At 44.3% G+C, this 21,088-nt stretch overlaps 1 protein-coding gene across 2 annotated transcripts in view; it reads left to right on the top strand.

Annotated features, from left to right (window-relative positions):
• Positions 1–217: 217 nt before the first annotated feature.
• The window catches only part of LOC309553655 (transcriptional regulator QRICH1-like), an 88,658-nt gene continuing 67,787 nt past the window's right edge, over positions 218–21,088 (top strand). For both annotated transcript variants that reach the window (XM_082254956.1, XM_082254955.1), the window contains exon 1: positions 218–444. The gene's annotated coding sequence lies outside the window, so the exon portion shown is untranslated. The remainder of the gene's footprint in view (positions 445–21,088) is intronic.

Here is a 21,088-nt window from a genome sequence, read left to right as displayed (position 1 = left end):
GTGTACTCCAGCTTTCCTCATACGCATTATACACCGTGTACTCCAGCTTTCCTCATACGCATAACAGAAACGTGCCGAGCTGTTTTCATGTCAGTATTCCACCCAGTCACCATCCCTATACTACGGCCTCTCCAATGACAACTATCTGACCACCTCACACATCAATATTAGCGGCCGGCCGCGCGCACCGCACCGTTGTGTTGTCGCGTGACGTTGCGAAGCGCGCTCCCGCCGCCGTGTGTTCGGGGTCGGAGTTCGTGAGTAAAAACAAGATGGCGGGCGGCGCGCCCCAGACCCCCTGCCGTCTGTGACAGGGGTGACTAAACAGAGAGAGCGAGAGCGTAGGGAAGAGGCGGACCACGGCCACTGCTGCTCCTGGCGAGGGTTCAGTGTCTGGTACTGAGGCCTCCCCGCTCTGCGAATAAGGCCGGAAACAACAAAGAGGTAAATGAGCATCCGAGCCGAGGCCACCTCCGGCACAGGCGGCAGTGATTCAGCGCCTTCCAGCCTGGCCCGGAGCATCTCTCTGCCTGACCGTGCCATACTGACACCCACAGGCAGCCTGGAGCACGGGGGTGGGAGGGGAGGGCCGGCTCCATCACAGGACATCATCACTTCCCTTATCTCCTCATCCCACACAACTTTCTACTCCTGGGCCACACCACTCATCCCTACTCAGAGCAGGAGGACAGGCACCACTGCATGGAGGGATCGCCTCTACACCACACAGCAATCCACTGCTGGCAGCATCATGGAGCTTATCATATGGGGGACTGCTAATCTAATAGACACCATCACCAGGGGGGCTGCAAATCTAATAGAGACCATCATGAGGGTAGTGGTAATTCTAATAGAGACCATCATGAGGGGGACTGCAAATCTAATAGAGACCATCATGAGGGGGACTGCAAATCTAATAGAGACCATCATGAGAGTGACTGTAATTCTAATAGAGACCATCATGAGAGGGACTGTAATTCTAATAGAGACCACAATGAGGGGGACTGCAATTCTAGTAGAGACCATCATGAAGGGTGCTGTAATTCTAATAGAGACCACAATGAGGGGAGTGGTAATTCTAATAGAGACCAGCATGAAAGGGGCTACAAATCTAATAGAGATCATCATGAAGGGGGCTACAAATCTAGTAGAGACCACCTTGAAGGGGGCTGCAATTCTAGTAGAGATCATCATGAAGAGTGCTGCAATTCTAATAGAGATCATCATAAAGGCTGCAGTAGTTATAATAGAGATCATCATGAGGGATGTGGTAATTATAATAAAGACCTTTATGAGGGGTGCTGTAATTCTAATGGAGCTCATCATGAGGGGTGCTGTAATTATTATAAAGACCATCATAAAGTGGTGCTGTAATTACCATAGAAGACATTGTGACGGACTTCGGACACCCAGACTGGGATATCTCCGCCAAGAAGTTGCTTCCCAAGCTCTGGAACATGAGGCAAGTGACTATAGCTGTAGCTACCCCAAAGAACTAGACCACACCCGTTTTTGGAGTAAACCTGAAGAACTGCTTTATTAGAGAAACCCGCTGAATTTATATAGAAAACCATCAGCTAAGAGCTAATCACATTATCATAGACAATTCCCACCTCAGAGAGTCCGGTGCCTCCACAGGAATACATTATAAATAGGAAGCCAAAAGTCACAGTGATCAGCTCCCACTGGATAACTTGAAAACACAGTAAGGTTTGGCAAAACACGGAGGGAATGGTTGCAGCAAAGAAAATCACTTGATTCCCCAATCAACACAGACAGTGTTGACGAAGGAATCCCACCTGCTGGGCCCTTGTTTTCCCCTGTCGGGAGAAGACAGTGATTGTAACTAGCGGCTATAGCAGCCACTTCTGATTGCAAGAGAATCCAGCAGGCTGGTTGTACCCAAGTTGATTGATCGATCAGCTTGGTACATTCAGCCTGCCCATTAAAGGTTCAAATCGATTCAAACTGTGTATGGCCAGCCTAAAACACAGAGTTCTCCCGGCAACGGTTCTGTAGCCCCAAGTTTGTGACAGACATCATGAGGTGTGCAGTAATTATGATAGTTTGTGGTGAGGGGTGCTGTATTTTTACTTGCATGATGATAACTTTGGTATTTTATGGAACTTGCAGTAATTGTATCTCTTTAGTATTGGGAGTGTCTCGGCACATCTTTATTAGGGAATGTGGCAACATCTGCTCAGGATAACTGAAGGATACAGGATAACCTGTATGTTTGTGCATATGTATTTTTTTATGGAAGCATATCAAATGGGTAATGGTTGGGGATTTACACATTTTGCTCTCCCGTTTTATATGTGTGTGTTTGTGTCTTTTTTTTTTTTTTTTTTTTCTATGCATTTTCCTGTGGCATGTTTTTGTTTTTTTTTTTTTTTTTTTCATTTTGGTCAAGGAAAAAACTATTTAGGCTTATCAGGGGCTGAAAATGCTTGTAAATGCATCATACATATATTTTTACTCTTGACTTCTTCTATAGTCCTCCAAAATGCATGAAAGCGGACAAAAGGAAAATGGACCTGAGCTATTTTCAAAAATGCGTTGCAGGGCAGTGCACAAATATGAATAGGCTCAGTTACCTTTTGATGAAATATATTTTTAGTGTGTTCTGAAGCACGTTAAAGCAGAGTTCCACTGAAAAGTGTTAACTTCCGCTTTAAGTGGTCCTGACCACCAGACATGGCACATTTGGCATGTTATTTTCTTGGGGGTGGGGTGGGGGGGGTAGCGGGTACCTAGTTTTGACTGGTACCCGCTCCCACTTCCTCTCTGGCCGCCTAGGCGGTATTTCTCCTCTCCCCCCTCCCTCCCTGCAATCTTTTTGGACACATCACAGGTCCCAGAAGATTGCCTGTCCATTCAGGATGCGCAGCGTGACTCGAGCCACAAGCTCTGCCCACACTAGAGATGCCGGTGCCATGGGGAGAAGATGGAGAAATTGTAAATTGTACAGACAGTTATACAGTGGGGAAAAAATGTATTTGTAAATGTAGTTTGCCCACTTACAAAGAAATGAAGGGTCTATATTTTTTTTTTTTTTTTTATCATAGGTGTATTTTAAATGATAGAGACAGAATATCAACCAAAAAAAACACATGATACAAATGCTAAAAATTAAGTTGCAGTTCAGTGAGTAAAATAAGTATTTGATCCCTAAGCATAACATGACTTGGTACTTGGTTTAGAAACCTTGTTGGCAAGCACCTCGAGGTAAGGCATTTCTTGTAATTGGTGACCAGGTTTGCACACATCTCAGGAGGGATTTTGGTCCACTCTTCTTTACAGATCTTCTCTAAGGCTCCATGCACACAGGGCGTCATAAAAACGAGCTCTAAAGCTGTTTTATTAACGCCGGGAAAAAGCAGCGGTAAAAACGTGCTTTCAGTAGCTTTTTCCATTAGCGTTATTGCACGTTTGGCCACAGTAGCTTTTAGCAGCGTTTTTTCTGCCTCCATTCAAAATCAATGGTTCCCTATGGGAGTCTATTGATGTGAATGGAAGTCGCACCGCAAGTCGGATCAGGGTGATCCGACTTGCGGCGCGACTTGCGCTGTGAGAATCTTGAGGGGGAACTCCACGCCAAAATGGGGAAAAAACGGCGTGGAGTCCCCCCCAAAATCCATACCAGACCCTTATCCGAGCATGCAGGCCAGGAAAGGGGAGGGGACGAGCGAGCAGCCCCATCCCCCCTGGACCATACCAGACCACACGCGTGTGGGTGCTTTGCATCCCCCCACCTCAAAGCACCTTGCCCCCATGTTGATGAGGACAAGGGCCTCATCCCCACAACCCTGGCTGGTGGTTGTGGGGGTCTGCGGGCAGGGGGCTCATCGGAATCTGGAAGCCCCCTTTAACAAGGGACCCCCCCAGATCCCGGACCCCCTCCCTATGTGAATGGGTATGGGGTACACTGTACCCCTACCCATTCACCCCATAAAAGGCAGTATGTGTAAATAACGACAGGAGACGTTTTGGAAAGTTTATTAAAAATCTTCATCTGTTCTTCTCCCTCTCCGGTCTTCTGCTCTTTTGCTGTCCTCTCTTCTTGTCTCCTCCTCTCCGGTCTTCTGCTCTTTTGCTGTCCGCTCTTGTTGTCTTCTCCTCTTCGGTCTTCTGCTGTCAGCTTTTCTTCTTACTCCGGTCCTCCTCCTCCGACGTCTCCGGTGATTATGCCGGTCTCTGCAGCTTATTATATAGCCATTAGGGGCGTGGCCGCCAGATGACGTCATCGGGAGACCCCACCCCTTATGTCACAGATGACATAAGGGGTGGGGTCTCCCGATGAGACCGGAGACAAGAAGAGAGGACAGCAAAACAGCAGAAGACCGGAGAGGGAGAAGAACAGATGAAGATTTTTAATAAACTTTCCAAAACGTCTCCTGTCGTTATTTACACATACTGCCTTTTATGGGGTGAATGGGTAGGGGTACAGTGTACCCCATACCCATTCACATAGGGAGGAGGTCCGGGATCTGGGGGGCCCCCTTGTTAAAGGGGGCTTCCAGATTCCGATGAGCCCCCTGCCCACAGACCCCCACAACCACCGGCCAGGGTTGTGGGGATGAGGCCCTTGTCCTCATCAACATGGGGGCAAGGTGCTTTGAGGTGGGGGGTGCAGAGCTCCCCCTGCCCCAAAGCACCAACCAACACCCCCCCATGTTGAAGCCATGTGGCCTGGTATGGTCTGGGGGGGTGGGGCCGCTCGCTCGTCCCCTCCCCTTTCCTGGCCTGCCGGGCTGCATGCTCGGATAAGGGTCTGGTATGGATTTTGGGGGGGGCTACCCTCAAATTCCATACCAGACCCGAACGGCCTGGTTTGGAACCTGGGGGGAACCCCACGCCGTTTTTTTCCCCATTTTGGCGTGGAGTTCCCCCTCAAGATTCTCACAGCGCAAGTCGCGCCGCAAGTCGGATCAGGATTGCGGTGCGACTTCCATTCAAATCAATAGGCTCCCATAGGGAACCATTGATTTTGAATGGAAGAAAAAAAACGTATAATGTGGCTTAACGCACGTTAAGCAACGTTATGCAGCCTTTAGCAGCGTCAGACGTTTTTACAGCTTGACGCTGCAGCTCCAGAACGCACAGTTCCTGGGTTTTTTTTGGAGCTGTAAAACGCCTATGCCACTTGGAGCTCCTAAAAGCTCTATGTGTGCATGAGGCCATAGAATAACATGGATGGGCGTTCTGCAGCTGCACAAAAAAAAACGTCTGACGCTGCTAACAACAGCTCCAAAAACATCCAGTGTGCATGAGGCCTAAATCCTTAAGGTTTCTTGGCAGTCGCTTGGCAACTCGAAGTTTCAGCTCTCTCCATAAAGTTTCTATAGGATTAAGGTTTGAAGACTGACTAGGCCACTCCATGACCTTAATGTGCTTCCTCTTGAGTCACTTCTTTGTTGCCTTTATGGTATGTTTTGGGTCATTGTCATGCTGGGAGATTCATCCCCAACCCATCTTCAGTTTTCTGGCTGAAGGAAGAAGGTTTTCATTCAAAATTTTACAATACATGGCCTCGTCCATTGGCCCCTAATGTGGCAAAGTCGGCCTGTACCTTTAGCAGAGAAACAGCCCCAAAGCATAATTTTTCCACCTCAGTGCTTGACTGTAGGGATGGTGTTCTTAGGTCAGGCCTCGACAAAACCCGGGCGCCAGGTCGCATTTGCGACTAGAATTAGCGACCTGGCGCCTGGGGTGCCCTGCAGAGGGTGTCCTGTCATTTTTGTACGGACTTCCGCGCACGGACTTCCGGGCCGTCCGAAAATTGAGGCCCCGGCTTTTCGGCCTACTTGAGATGAGGCTTCCAATGGGGAACTGGCGCCCTCTTGTGGTGGCCGGGAGTAATGACTGTTGTAATTACTGTTTCCACTGTTTGTTCACAATGCATTACCATCTCCCTGTCCAGTTAGTTACCTTTGACAGGGAGTGTGGTTATTTATTATTAATTTAAATTTATTTTTTTTAATGTAAAAACTAAATAATATTTTTTTCTTTTTTTTTTAATTATTAAAAAAATATATATATTTTTTACAATTGTTATTATAAAAAAAAATTATATATATATATATATATATATATATATATAATCTTTTTTTTTTTTTTTCCTCATCGCCATGCCACAGCCGAAGGCTCCTTTCACACGGGCTGTCTGATCAGGTCCGCCTGTCAGTTTTTCAGGCAGACCTGATCGGACCCTTCATTCTCCTCTATGGAGCAGTAATCTGCCGCCATCTGATCCTGTCCACCAAAAGCAGACGGATGGTGGTTCTATTTTTTATCCATCCCGTGGATCGGATCAGATGGCATCGGATGGAAAGAGACAGACAGTCTGTTTTCATCCAATTGCGCTAGAGGAGAGTGGGGTTCTAGTTGTATTTATGTGTAAATTTAGTATCCGTTTTATTAAATAAGCTTGGTTGTTAGTTTAAAAAAAAAAAAAAAAACTGGCTCCTAACTTTTTTAGCTGGCTCCTAGATTTCAGGAAAATTTGTCAAGCCCTGTCTTAGGTTCATAGTCAGCATTTTTCTTCCTCCAAACACAATGAGTCGAGTTAATGCCAAAGAGCTAAATTTTGGTCTCATCCAATCACAGCACTCTTTTCCAATCCTTTTCTGAATAATTTAGATGTTCATTGGCAAACTTTAGACTAGCCTGTACATGTGCCTTTTTGAGGAGGTGGACTTTGTGGGTGCTGCAGGATTTCAATCCATGGTGGGGTATTGTGTTACCAATGGTTTGTTTGGTGACTGTGGTCCAAAGTGCCTTGAGATCATTTACAAGCTTCTCCTGTGTAGTTCTGGGCCTATCCCCCCCCCCCCCCTCACTTTTCTCATGATCATCCCTATCCCATGAGGCGAAGTCTTGCATGGAGCTTCACACCGAGGGCAATTGATGGTTATTTTGTATTTCTTCTATTTACGAATAATCGCTCCAACAGTTGTCTCCTTCTCCCCAAGCTTCTTGCTGATGGTCTTGTAGCCTATTCCAGCCTTGTGCAGGTCTACAAACTTGTCCCTGACATACTTTGACAGCTCTTGCCCATGATGGTGAGGATTGAATGGATGAGAGATTCTGTGGACAGGTGTCTTTTTTTTTTTTATACACATAACACGTTGAGTACTTTCTGTAGCCAGTCTGTGGGAGCCAGAATTGTTTGGTTGGTGGGTGATCAAATACATTTTTTACTCACTGAACTGCAACTCAATTTATAACATTTGTATCATGTGTTTTTTCCTGATTGTTGGTTAATATTCTGTCTCTATCATTTAAAATTACACCTATGATAAACATTATAGACCCTTTATTTCTTTGTAAGTGGGCAAACTTACAAAATCTGCAGGGGTTTAAAAAAATTACCCCACTGTATTGGTACCCTTACAGCTCATTTAACCACTTTACCACCGGAGGATTTTGCTGTCTTACGTCCAGGCCACTTTTTGCGATTCGGCGCTGTGCGACTTTAACTGACAATTGCGCGGTCGTGCGACGCCGTATCCAAACAAAATTTATATCCTTTTTTTTCCCCCACAAACGGAGCTTTCTTTTGGTGGTATTTGATCATCTGTGCGATTTTTACTTTTTGCGCTATAAACAAAAAAAGAGCGTAAATTTTGTGAAAAATAACTATTTTTCACATTTTTTTTATATGAAATTCCCCCCCAAAAAAATTTAAAAATCAATTTTTGTTACATTTTTGGCCAATTTGTTTTCTGCTACCTATATTTGGTAAAAAAAAATCACAATAAGCGTATTTTGATTGGTTTGCGCAAAAGTTATAGCGTTTACTAACTAAGGTAAAGTTTTCTGTCATTTTTGGTTTTTTTTTTTTTTGGTAATGGCGGCGATCTGCGTTTTTTTTTTTTTTTGCGGGACTTCGACATTGCGGGGGACAGATCGGACCCTTGACTGACATTTTTGACACTTTTGAATGAATACAGCGGGAGCGAGCCTCCGGCGGCGCGCGAGCGCCGCCCTCAATGGGAGGAGTCCAGCGACGTAGTACTACGTCGCTGGACGATAACGAGCCACTGTGCCGCAGTAGAGGCACAGTGAGCAGTCGTCAAGTGGTTAAACAGTGCTTCATTTCTCCTGAAAAGTGGTTGACTGAAAATGTCACTAAACTTAACCACTTCTTACCCGCCCGCCGTCATTTGAGTGGTGTATCCATTGTTCTGGGACGCCGTCATATGATGGCACACCAGAACAGCCTCTCTCGCACGCCCCTGGGGGCGCGCAGAACGGCGATCGTGGCCGCGCCATGTTGCTAGGACATGGCATGACCCCGATCTCGGTAAAGAGTCAATGAAATTACTCTTTACCCATGTGATTGGCTGTGTCCAATCACAGCCGGTCACATGTATATAAGGAAGTGCCGTTACTCTGACTGTGTGAGGTGAGGAGAGGAGAGCTGATCAGCGGCTCCTCCTCGCAGGTGAGACAAGGACATGTAATCAGGACACTGATCATCAGTGCCCCGATTACAGAAAATCTAAATAAAGTGCCTATCAGTGGCCACAGTGCTGCCAGTCAGTGCCTGCTCATCTAGGCACTGATGAGCACTGACTGGCAGCACTATGGGCACTGATTGTGGGCACTGATGGTGCTGCCTATCAGTGCCGGCTATCAGTGCCCATCAGTGCGGTATATTAGTACCTCATCAGTGCCACCTCATCAGTTCCGCCTCATCAGCGCACATCAGTGAAGCAGAAAAAAAATTTACTTTCAAAATTTACTCACAGAAAATAAGAAAACCTTTTTTTTTTTTTTTTTCAAAATGTTCTGTCTTTTCTTCTTTTTTCTTTTTGTAAGAAATAATAAACCCAGCAGTGATTAAATACCACCAAAAGAAAGCTCTATTTGTGTGAAAAAAATGATACAAATTTCATTTGGGTACAGTGTAACATGATCGCCCCCCCCCCAAAAAAAAAAGTGCCAAATGTGGCAGTGGATGGAGGGGGGAATTAAAACAAGTGGAACTTCCCTTTTGGGTGAAGTTCCGCTTTAATGTCCCTTCTTTTTGCCTGGTGATGGCAGTGTCAGCCACCCTCCTCTGCCAGCTCGTACAAGCAATGTAAATCTCCTATACTTTAAGTCTCTACCCTTGCATGCACAGCACAATCAGCATGCGCAATGCTGACTGGGATCTGTAATTTAAAGCAAAGTTCCTCTTTAAGGACTCCTGACAAAAAAAAATAAAAAATTACACCTTTAAGAAAACCTGCCATGCCACTTACTAAATACTTTGGACTGTCTACTTTTCAAAAAGGGGTAATTTGGGGAATTTGTACTGTCCTGGCATTTTAGGGTACATCAGGATTGATTAATTTTCAGATATTTACCATAGTTTGTGGATTCTGACTTTCACACAGACCCAAATAATATACACTTATTTGGGTTGTTTTCACCAAAGAAATGTAAAAAGTTATGAAGAACAATTATTTATTTGCAAAATTTTATAACCCAAACCAAATTTATTTTTAAAAATGTTGTCTTTTTTTTTAGGCAAAAAATTAAAAATCCTGTGGTGAATAAATATCACCAAAAGAAAGCTTTGCGTAAAAAAAAAAAAAAAAAAAAAAAAAAAAAAAAAAAAAAAATTTTATGGGTAGTGTTGCATGACCATGCAATTGTCATTCAAATTGCGATAGTACTGAAAAGTGGCCTGGGCAGGAAAAAACCTGGGACAGCTTGAGCAGTTTTCATGAGAAGAGTAGACAAGCTACCTGTTGGCAGGTGCAGAAAGCTCATGGAGCGCTATAGAAATTGCTTGTTTGCAGTGATTGCCTGTTTGTGTAACAAAATATTAGGTTAACCACTTGGCTCCCAGGCCAATTCTAACACTTCACATATACTTGTAAAAATTAGCATTGTTTATTGCTAGAAAATTACTTAAAACCCCCAATTTTTGACAGCAGAAAATACATTTTAATTATTTTAGTGCACACAAACATAATAGAATATCCAAAGTTTGGGTAAAATATAAAAAATGTTACGTTGAGTTAGGGCTGGGCGATAAATCGATTTATCAATTTTTTAGTTTGAAACGATTTTTTTTTTCAAACTCGAGGTTTTTTCTACAATTGTTTTTTCCGCCTTGTGCAGCCAGCCCCCGCGTAACTACACACACCCTGGGCTCCAGCCAGCTCCTAGTCCGCCGCACAGGAACCGAACTCCCCAGTAACGGACCACCGCCGCGCCTGGATGTGATGTCAGCTGCGGGCGGTGCGTCTGTACAGGGGCTGCGGCGCGCTGTGATAGGTACAGAGAACTCCCCGGCCTAGATGTGACGTCAGCTGACGGGAGAGGAAGCGGGCGGTGCATCTGTACAGGCCAGGGGCTGTGATAGGATAGGTACCTATCCTATCACAGCCCCTGTACAGACGCACCGCTCGCTTCCTCTCCCGGCAGCTGACGTCACATCCAGGCTCGGCGGTGGCCGGTTACTGGGGAGTTCTCTGTACCTATCACAGCCCCTGGACAATCACCAAGCACACTATTTACTGCTCTCTCCAGCAGGAAAGTCAGTCACTTAGCACTCTATACTGCTCTCTCCAGCAGGACAGTCAGTCACTTAGCACTCTATACTGCTCTCTCCAGCAGGACAGTCAGTCACTTAGCACTCTATACTGCTCTCTCCAGCAGGACGGTCAGTCACTTAGCACTCTATACTGCTCTCTCCAGCAGGACAGTCATTTAGCACTCTATACTGCTTTCTTGAACAGAATTATATTCTGCTTTCTCCAGCAAGAGTCAACAAGTACGTTATACCACTCTCTCCAGCAGGACAGTCACTAAGAACTGTATTCTGCTCTCTCCACAAAGTCGGTCTACAGACTCTATACTGCTCTCTCCAATAGAATTCTATACTGCTCTCTCCAGCAAGACAGTCATCAAACATTCTACATTGCTTAGGACAGTCAACAAGCACTCTATTTACTACTCCAATAGAACTCTACTATGCTTTCTTCAGCAAGACAGTCTACAAGCACTTTATAAAGTTGCACTTTTGACACTATATCTGATGTCTGCAGTCATTTTTTAAGTGCATTGAAAAAAAAATCGAAAATCGAATCAACTCGAATTTTTCTTTAAAAATCGAAGATTTTTTTTTAGGCAAAATCGCCCAGCCCTACGTTGAGTAAATAGATACCCAACATGTCACACTTCAAAATACATATGGCCGTGGAAAGGTGAGGAATTACGGTACCTAAAAAATCTCCATAGGCGACACTTTAAAAGCTTTTACAGGTTACCAGTTTAGAGTTGAAAAGTTGGTCTGGTCCTAGAATTATTGCTCGCTCTGATGTTCGCGTTGATATTTCACTTGTGGTTCTACCACCATTTACTTATATGTGTGAAAAAAAAAAACCTCGTCTAGCACAAACCTTCCCCTGACACAGATCCTCCCTACTAGCCACGAACTCCGCTTCCAATATCCCCTCTTTGCCCTTGCTACAGCAAAATGACACAAAGTCCTGTGTCAAGGTTACTGTGTTAGGTTCTGTGTACAGAGAGGGAGAGCACATCCTGCTCCTTCCTCTATGCTGTTATCTGTACTTTTGTCAGCAAAACTGAAAATTGCCCGACCTACCCTTAGCAACTGATGACATCATCAGTTCGTAGGGGCTCTCGTGGCAGATTTAGACCGCTTTCCCTACTTGCTGGCAAAAGTACAGATAACCGCATAGAGGAGAGAGCCCAGAGGAGGAGCGGGATGTGCTTTCCCTCCTCTATACACAGAACTTAACACAGTACCCCTTCCATGCTCAGATTGTAAAGGGCTTTGTGTCATTTGTGCACCTGGGCTGTCTGGGTGGAGGAAATATGTCTCCATTATGCTGAACGAGCTCAGCCAGTTTTGTGTGCAAGAGCCCTAAAACTGTAGAATGGTGAGCTAGTACTGAGAGCCCACACACAAAATCAATAAATGGAATTATGTGGAGTGCTTTTGTGTGACACAGTATAATGCTTGTTATGCTGTTCTGTAAAAGCAAACACAATATTGGTCATCGATTCATCAAACCTTTTGGTCTATATTTGTTTCAATTTATTCATCTTGGAATACAGACTTTCTTCTGTAAATACCTTAATGTAAAATTTAAACCTTTAAATGGTACAATTAAAGTGATGTTAAAGTATAATTTTTTTTTTTTTTTTTATTTAAGAAAAAAAAGTCAGTTGCCTGCACTATGCAACGATTGCACAGAAAGCATCATCTTCTGGCAATCTCCCGCTATCGCTGTCAACTGCTTCATGCTCCAGGGGCCTCCTTAGCAGACTAGGTGCCATGGAGGCACCAGTGCCTGCATACTTATGAGCTGGGCTGTGTAGACACAGCCCTGGTAAGCCACGTCCCCGCTACCTCATCACAGAAGTTTGACCTAAGCAGAGCCTATGGCTCCCACTGCCCTCGGTGTCTCTTGTTAACTCAGGAAGTGAGGGGAGTGGTGCTGCAGCTGAGATGCTGAAGCAGTTACAGAAGCCAGGTTAGTGTTTAGAGACGGGGGGCTTATGCCTAGTACACACAAGGAGAAAATCCTACAAAAAATACCGCTTTCACTTAAACACTGGCTAGGCACACATTTAGCCCTTTGATTGCTCTAGATGTTTAATTCCTTCCCAGCCAGTGTCAGTACAGTGACAGTGCATATTTTTAGCACTGATCACTGTATTAGTGTCACTGGCTCTAAACTGAATGGGCTGTTTTACGAGGAGAGGGTTTACATATACTTTAATCAATCCCACCACAGACGCATATCTCTCGATCTGACTGCTGCTACCTCTAGGTGTTGTTTATATCCAGGCCTGCGGCAACCCCTCTTTTCTCATCACACTTGCCTATTATAGCCCAATGGACTTCTATGGCCCCACTGGGTTTTGCATGTTACTCTCTAGTACCTTAGTACTGTGCGTGTGTGCTGCTTTCCAGATCTACAGCTGTGGAAAGTTTTGTGGACTTAGTCCTATATGAGCATGACATACTGTACTTTTCTCCAACCTTTGTTTTCCCTAAAGGGTTAATACTTTACAAAAACAAGTGGTGTGTCACTAACAGCTTTTACATGAGCGCAGTTTACAGTATCTGTTCCCACCTTCAACGTGAAGGTAGTTTTCCTTTTTTTGCTTTATTTTCAAATATCATGCGGTTTTTACCTCAGTTTGTTCTTGCTGCTGTCTACAGTTTTTTGCACCTATCGATCACCATTGACCATCTAAATTCTGCTTTCTGCAGCTGGTTTGTGAGCAAGTTTCTCCTGGATATATTTTTTCAGTTTCCTCAGTTGTAGGCAACATGATCCCAAATGTAAAGGATGCAGTCCAGCGGGTCTTCCAGCTCAAGATCCTTTTTAATGGATCCTACAGTGTCTCTTCTCAAGCACCTGAAGCAGATAGCCTGGCTCCCTCTGGCATGATTCCTTCTCTGCATTATCCCGCAATACATTTTCTACATCTTCGTTAGGTTTTATGAACAAAATCACAACCACAATAGCGGACTCAGAACACAGGAGCTGTAAGGTTACTTCCACACCTTCTCCAGCATCTCTATTTGACATTCCTCCAGCTGTAGCAGCCTTTGAGTACTCGGCTGAGGATGCTTTATTGGTAGTGTTGTCCCATAAATCTGTTTTTGAGAAGTCTCTGTCTGAGAAATCTTTCTGCTGATATAGTGCCCAAGCTTGAAGATCGCATAATGGTTCTTATTAATTCAGTTTACATATGTTTAAACTAGTATCTCATATTTCTCCTGTTACTGGTCTAGGCTCACTTAATGGTCCCAAGAAAGGAACATTTTACACTCCCTACTAAAACCTATTGTTTGGTGACTAGAGTACTGACAAGCTTGCCTCTCGATTTTTCAATGTTTAAAAGATCAATATCTGTTTGAGGAGACCTTTCTTGAAAAGGGTCTGATTTTATCATAGGTAGATCCTGACTGTTCCCTTTTAAGTGGTCCTAGTGTTTCAGGATCAAGTTGACAAGTGAGGAGATCCCCTTTCCTAGTCCTTTTTTTTTTTTGGCAGGCCCTTTTATGCAACCTGCCCTTTTGTCATTTGACACATCTGAAACTGTCCTGACAAATCATTCAGTTATAGGACAGTTTGAGCTCATACCTAATACATTAGTCTGCTGTGTTTACAGATTAGTGGATATTAAGGTATTTCCAGAATGAGTTAATTTTCGTTCTATTATGCACAGAACTTGTTGGCTTAAACCCCAAAAGGTATATTTACTGAAAGCAGAAACCCTGTAGGATAAAGTTTTTTGCTCAGTCGTATTCCAGGACAGCCCGTGAGCTCCTCCCATCGGAACAGGAAACATGTTACCCACAAGAGTTAAAAGGCAGTCCTCCAGGCCTTTGTTTTAGTTTTTAGTGTTTTCTCTGGACAGTGGTAAAATGTTTCCTTTTGGAACCTATAGGCGAAGCCTGTCATTCGGGCGGTAAATGCCGTACCTGATCTGATGCCTGCCCAAAATGTATCCTCTTTACGTGTTGGTGGTGGCTGCAGCTCTTCATTTTTCATTGCCTGATGAGGGCACTGGTGAGTGTTCATCTTGGCAGCCTGTCCTTTCTGAGGTATGTGCAGGAGAAAGCGTTAGGCATCCTAGTTCTTGGCGGAGCATGGGCTCTCACTCATTGCTGGGCAGAGCATTCGTGTTCCATGCTTGTTGACCAGAGGATGCAGGGGCATCACTTCCGGGCTTGGTGACATCACCAGAGATGCTGGTTCCAGTCTTTTAGTGGCACAGGCAGGTGGCTAGAAGGTGGCTAGTGCTTTGCGCTCGGCGGTGCCCAGCACTACATGGATGGAACTCCTACTCAGGCGGTGGACACTGGCTCTTCTGGCACCAGCTCCTCAAATAAGCTTGGGAATTCATTCCACTTTCAAATCCTCTGGTTTCTGATCTATTTATTTATGTCACCTGGGGCTCCTCTGAGTGTTGGGCTCAGGCTTACAGTGCATATCTTGGTGTTTTTTGACATGGGTGTTTGGCAGCACCTTAGTGGTTGCTTTAGCCTCTTCTGTTGATTGCAGGCTAAATCCCAGCACAAAGGTCCGGCATCTGGCCCCAAAACGAAATGTGCAGTTTGTGCAGCTAAATTGGGATCCTCTTGGAGTAAACGATTATGCTGCTGCTTGTATTAGCAACTGGGTGAAGGTTAAATCAGCCACGACCTGTGCTAAGCCTTTGCCTTCAGTGAAAAAGGAGTTGACTACCAACTTTAATGCATTTTAGATCACTTCTGGCAGAAATAAACCCCCCCCCCCAAAATACCTTCACTGCAATCTTTAAAGTTACCTAGACCATCTGCAACCAAATCCTCTCCTGTATTGGACAGTGTTGCACTTGGGGAGATGGCAGATGTTTTTCTTCATCCCTGAATGAAGCACACAATGAGGTGGTTTCAAAAGAGGAAGAGGAGCCTCCTCCTACGGGCTCCAGATGCAAATTGTCATTAAATGATGTTGATGATTTGTTAAAGACCATATATGATACGCTGGAAATTGAGGAAGATTAAGGTACAACTTTCAAAGCATGGCCTTATGTATCAGGGTCTCCATAGCTAAAAGTCTAGAGCGGAGGTCGGTAACCCATTGATCGCAATCTACCTGTTGACCGCTGGCAGGTGACAGGTAGTTCACATTTGAGTCCATGCCCTGCCGACTCTCAAGTGCTCCTCCCCCACTCTGAGTGGAAGAGCAAACAAGTGATGAGCTCAGGCGTATGATTGCCTGAGCTCTCAAGCCAGGAAGTAATCAAAGCAAGTTCTAGATAGCAGAGGCTGCAGGGTAGGGAAAGTCTCTGCCACCTAGGATTCGCTGTCTTTGACAGTGCTCAGGCAAGTTTGGGCTCTTGTCCCCCTGTGTGCAGTGTGCTGATCCCCACAGGCCAGTTAATTCAAGGTGCTTATGGGTGACATCATGCGATGAGAGAGGAGGACCATCAGGGATCAGCACACCAGAACAGGTGGATCCGTCACAGCATCTTCCCTGTGTTGCTCTGCATCAGGAAACCACATATGGACCCTTCTGACTCCCCAGTACCATGGCCTCCTAATACCTCGGTAATGTGACCACCTGACCCCCCCCCCCTCCAATACCATACCCTCCTGACCCCCCTAGTATCATGTCCTCCAGACCTGCGTGTAGTGTGCCCTTCTGACAGGACTCTCTTAACCCCCAGTACCATGCCAACCCTTTCTCCCCCTCCTGCCCAGAACTATGCCCTCCTGACCCCTTCCCACCCAGCACTGTGCCCACCTGCCTCTGTCCTTTGCCCTGTTGAGGCCCTGTTGAGGCCCTGCAGACCTCTGTCATGCTCACTGCTGTCATCTGCGTTACTGATCCTTGAACACTGAAAACCTCTTACTGTCTACTGCCCTACCCACTGTTAACCTCCGGGGGTTTGCTAGTTGCCTTGTTAAAAAAAAAAAATGTTGCGAAACCACGATGGTCTTTGCTTTCTTCCATGTTGTCATGGTAGATCTCTCCCTCTCAAAGGTTGCCTACCCCGGTCTAGATTTTTCCCAGTACACAAAACCCTTTCAGATGTTACTTCTAGTTGGAGTTAAATGATCCAAAGAAGAAACCATTCTTCAACAGTTTTTAAAGAGAAATTTAAATGAGGATCTCGCACATCTTTTGAACAAGTGCCCTAAGTTTGATGCACCCCTCTCTACAATTTCAGATTTAGCTTTTGAGGACAAGGGGAACCTCAAGGATCCCATGCATAAGAGGGGTGATGTGCTCTTGTGGAAAACTTGGGATTCTTCTATCTCCTAAGCCTGCACTAGCATCTATATGTGGCTATAAATTTGAAACTAGAAATTCTGGCTCACACAATTGCAATCTCACTTGGCTGCTGGTACCCCCGGGGATGAGATTTTGAAGTCTCTTCCCTTGTTAATGCTGTGGGGTTTTTGATGTACACCTTGGCAGAATATGTGAAAGTGACAACCAGGCCATCGACTTTGGTAAATTAGTGCAAAAGACCGTGTGGCTTAAGATCTGGTCTGGGGATTCAGCATCAAAGATGCTGTTGGTTAGCCTCCCATTTTCGGAACACCATCTCTTTGGTCCACGTTTGAAAGATGCGCTGGAGCGCACGGCCGGCAAGAATAAGGCTTTCCCGGAGAATAAAAAGAATCTGTATACAGAAAATGATGTCAATACCAGAGGTCCCAATGCCAGCTAGATAAAGAGGCCAGGTCTAAGAAACGGTGGACAGGGCACAAGGGCAGGGGAAAAAAAGGGAGATCTTGTTTAACCCTGAACAGCCTACTAAGACCCAGTGACACAGAGAAAGAAGAGGTTAGGAGAATTCCTCTCGGAAAGAGACTGGATTTTTAAAAGGCACAGAACTGGAGAAGGCTGCAAAAGAATTTCTGCTGCGCTGAAGGTTCCCAGGAGCACAGTGGCCTCCATAATTCTCAAATGGAAACAGCCCGCTAAGACTCAATGACATAGCTCCCCCAGTGGGAGAAAGGTTAGGAGGATTCCTCCAGCAAGGAGACAGGATTATTCAAAGTCACCGATCTGGGGGAAGACTACAAAAACATTTTGCTACACTGAAGATTCCCAATAGCACAGTGGCCTCCAGAATTCCCATAATGGAAGAAGTTTGGCACAACCAGGACTCTTCCAAGAGCTGGTCACCCAGCCAAACTGAGCAATCAGGGGAGAAGTGGCTGGATGGAAGCCTATTTTTAGTGCAAAACACATGCAAGCCTGCTTAGGGTTTGTAAAAAAGCACCTGAAGGACTCTGGCTGTGAGTAACAAGATTCTCTGGACTGATAAAACCAAGAGTGAACTGTTTGGCATCAATTGGTGACACTGGTTTGGTGGGGATCAGGGACACTGGGAGTGGTAAGGTGGAGATTGGGGACACTGGGACAAATGTGGCGGCGATTGGGGATACTGACTGGCAGGATTGGTCTGGTGACATTGTACTGCTGTGGTGGTGACATACAGCAGCCAGTCATTGTACCTAACCGCCATAGCGGTAGAATGCCACCATAGTAACACTGTATAAAATGAAATAGTGAAGTTCTCTTAAAACTACAAAATATGCAAAACCTCAATTTCAGAAATGGACATGCAATCTGTATACATATCACTCTACCTTTAAAATATATAATACATGAATAGTATATAGTGGGGATCGAAAGTCTGGGCACCCCAGGTAAAAATTTGTATTAATGTGCATAAATAATCCAAGGAAAGATGGAAAAATCTCAAAAGGCATCAAATTACAGATTAGACATTCTTATAATATGTCAACAAAAGTTAGATTTTATTTCCATCATTTACACTTTCAAAATAACAGAAAACAAAAAAAAGGCGTCTGCAAAAGTTTGGGCACCCTGCAGAGTTAATATCTTGTACTGCCCCCTTTGGCAAGTATCACAGCTTGTAAACGCTTTTTGTAGCCAGCCAAGAGTCTTTCAATTCTTGTTTGAGGTATCTTTGCCCATTCTTCCTTACAAAAGTCTTCCAGTTCTTTGAGATTTCTGGGCTGTCTGTCACGCACTGCTCTTTTAAGGTCTATCCATAGATTTTCAATTATGTTGAGGTCAGGAGATTGTGAAGGCCATGGCTAAACCTTCAGTTTACGCCTCCTTGATGTAGTCTCCCGTGGATTTCGAGGTGTGTTTAGGATCATTATCCATTTGTAGAAGCCATCCTCTTTAACTTCAGCTTTTTCACAGATGGCATCAAGTTACCATCCAAAATTTGCTGAAATTTTATTGAATCCATTTTTCCTTCTACTCGTGAGAGGTTCTCTGTGCCACTGGCTGCAATACAACCCCAAAGCATGATTGATCCACCCCATGGTTAACAGTTTGACAGAGGTTCTTTTCATTAAATTCTGCGCCCCTTCTTCTCCAAACGTACCTTTGCTCATTCCGGCCAAAAAGTTCAATTTTAACCTCATCGGTCCACAGAAATTGTTTCCAACTGCAGCAGGCTTGTCTATATGTTCATTTACAAAGTTCAAACGCTGATTTTTGTGGTGAGGACGTAGAAGAGGTTTTCTTCTGATGACTCTTCCATGAAGACCATATTTGTACAAGTATCTCTTTATAGTGGAATAGTATACCACAACTCCAGTGTCTGCCAGATCTTTCTGGAGGGATCGTGCAGTCAAACGTGGGTTTTGAATTTGTTTTTCTCACAATCCTGCAAGCTCTTCTGTCTGATATTTTTCTTGGTCTTCCAGATCTTGCTTTAACTTCCACTGTTCCTGATGACTGCCATTTCTTAATTACATTCCAAACAAAGGATATTGACATCTGAAAACGCCTTGCTATCTTCTTATAGCCTTCTCCAGCTTTGTGAGCATCAACTATTTTCAGTTTCAGTTTTCTAGACAACTGCTTGGAAGATCCCATGGTGCTGATTGTTGGGGCAAGGTCAGATGAGTCTGGGCATTTAAAACCTTTGAGATTGACATCACCTCGTCTTCCTAGACGATGATTGAGAACAATCCATGACACTGGCAGGTCTCAGCCTTGCAAAGGGGGCAGTGCATTCTATAAATTCTGCAGGGTGCCCAAACTTTTGCAGACACCATTTTTTTATTTTTTGTAATTTTGAAAGTGTCAATGATGGAAATAAAATCTAACTTTTGTTGACATATAAGAATGTCTAATCTGTAATTTGGTGCCTTTTGGAGATTTTTCCATCTTTCCTTGGCTTCTTTATGCACATTAATACAAATTTTTACCTGGGGTGCCCAAACTTTCGATCCCCACTGTATATAGTGAATTATTTGCATGCACTTAAGGTGAACGGATTGGTGTGAAGTAATCACTCTGGGTGGAGCCTAGGCGCCATCTTGGATTTCTGTTACTGGCTATTATTTGTAACTTGTTGCTTATTTGATTCCATTTTATTGAAAAGCCTGGGATGGAGGGCTTTCTGGTTGAAAACGTATTAGCCATAATCTTTGGAAGAGGACAATGCAAAGTTGTCACCCCTAATCAAATCGCAGTGCGAACAGCCAAATGGTGCAGGAATCGGATAGCGTGGGTGTAAACACTCATGCAATCCGATTCCAGTGCGGACCAAAAAAAGGGTCCTGCACACTATTTTTGGTGCTTATGCGATGAAAATTCAGCCATACAATCTGTATGGCTGAATTCGCATTGCACAGACATCGCATGTGATCTGCACAGCAGTGCGGCGCGAACCACATGCAATGTCCTAACATCACACCAGTGTGACCCAGCCTTACAGAGCGCTGCCATGTCACCAACTCTCAGTGGAAGCCTTGTATACATTGATAACTATACAAGGCTTTCCCCTAATGCAGAGAAATGCTCAGTGTGACTCTCTTTCTGGCAGTAGTCAGAAGTTGCCTGTAATGCTCCTTGCCACAGCACCACTTGCTTTGTATAGCTAATGCTACTGCAGTATATTCTAGCACACAAAGTAGCAACATTGTTTAACTTGGCCCAATCAAACTATTTCAATTGCATGGAAATCTGGATTTTTTGATTCTACACGTGTTGCCTTTATTGGGACTTTCCATTTTATTTTATGGGGAATTTTCAATAGTTGCTGGAACATAATAATAAAAGGTTGAGTGAAACAACTATGGACAGTAACAAATGTAGTAATTATCGCAGGGAGAGCTCATTGTTGTGGTATCAAGCAGGCTTTACTTATAACTAAAATAATTTTTTTTTTTTTGGTAGACTGACCCTTAACTTAAGTAGGTGACAGATATTAGGACAGGAAGTATTCAGCCATATTTGTACAGATATTCTGGATTTGATGCTTTTTGTTTTACTTATGCACAATTCACGATGGTGTAGAAAATATGTCAGATGTCCTACAAAATGGAGACAGCAATCTTAACAGGAAAAATACATTTGGTAGGGTTTCAGTGGCTACATACTGATTCAGTTGAACATAGAACCGTGTTCAGAGATGTGAGGCTTTGGCGAGCTAATGTTTTATTGCTGGAAACAGTTTGAAGAATTTACACTCCAATACACTTGCATAAATATGCAATAATGTTTTTAAACATCTGCATAAGGAAAGCAAAATGTTTGAATTTGTT

Source organism: Pelophylax lessonae (genome assembly GCF_965119305.1).
Source record: "Pelophylax lessonae genome assembly, chromosome: 4".
Taxonomy (NCBI): Eukaryota; Metazoa; Chordata; class Amphibia; order Anura; family Ranidae; genus Pelophylax; species Pelophylax lessonae.
The sequence above is the reverse complement of the archived record's forward strand: the minus strand, read 5'-3'. Positions and strand labels throughout refer to the sequence as shown.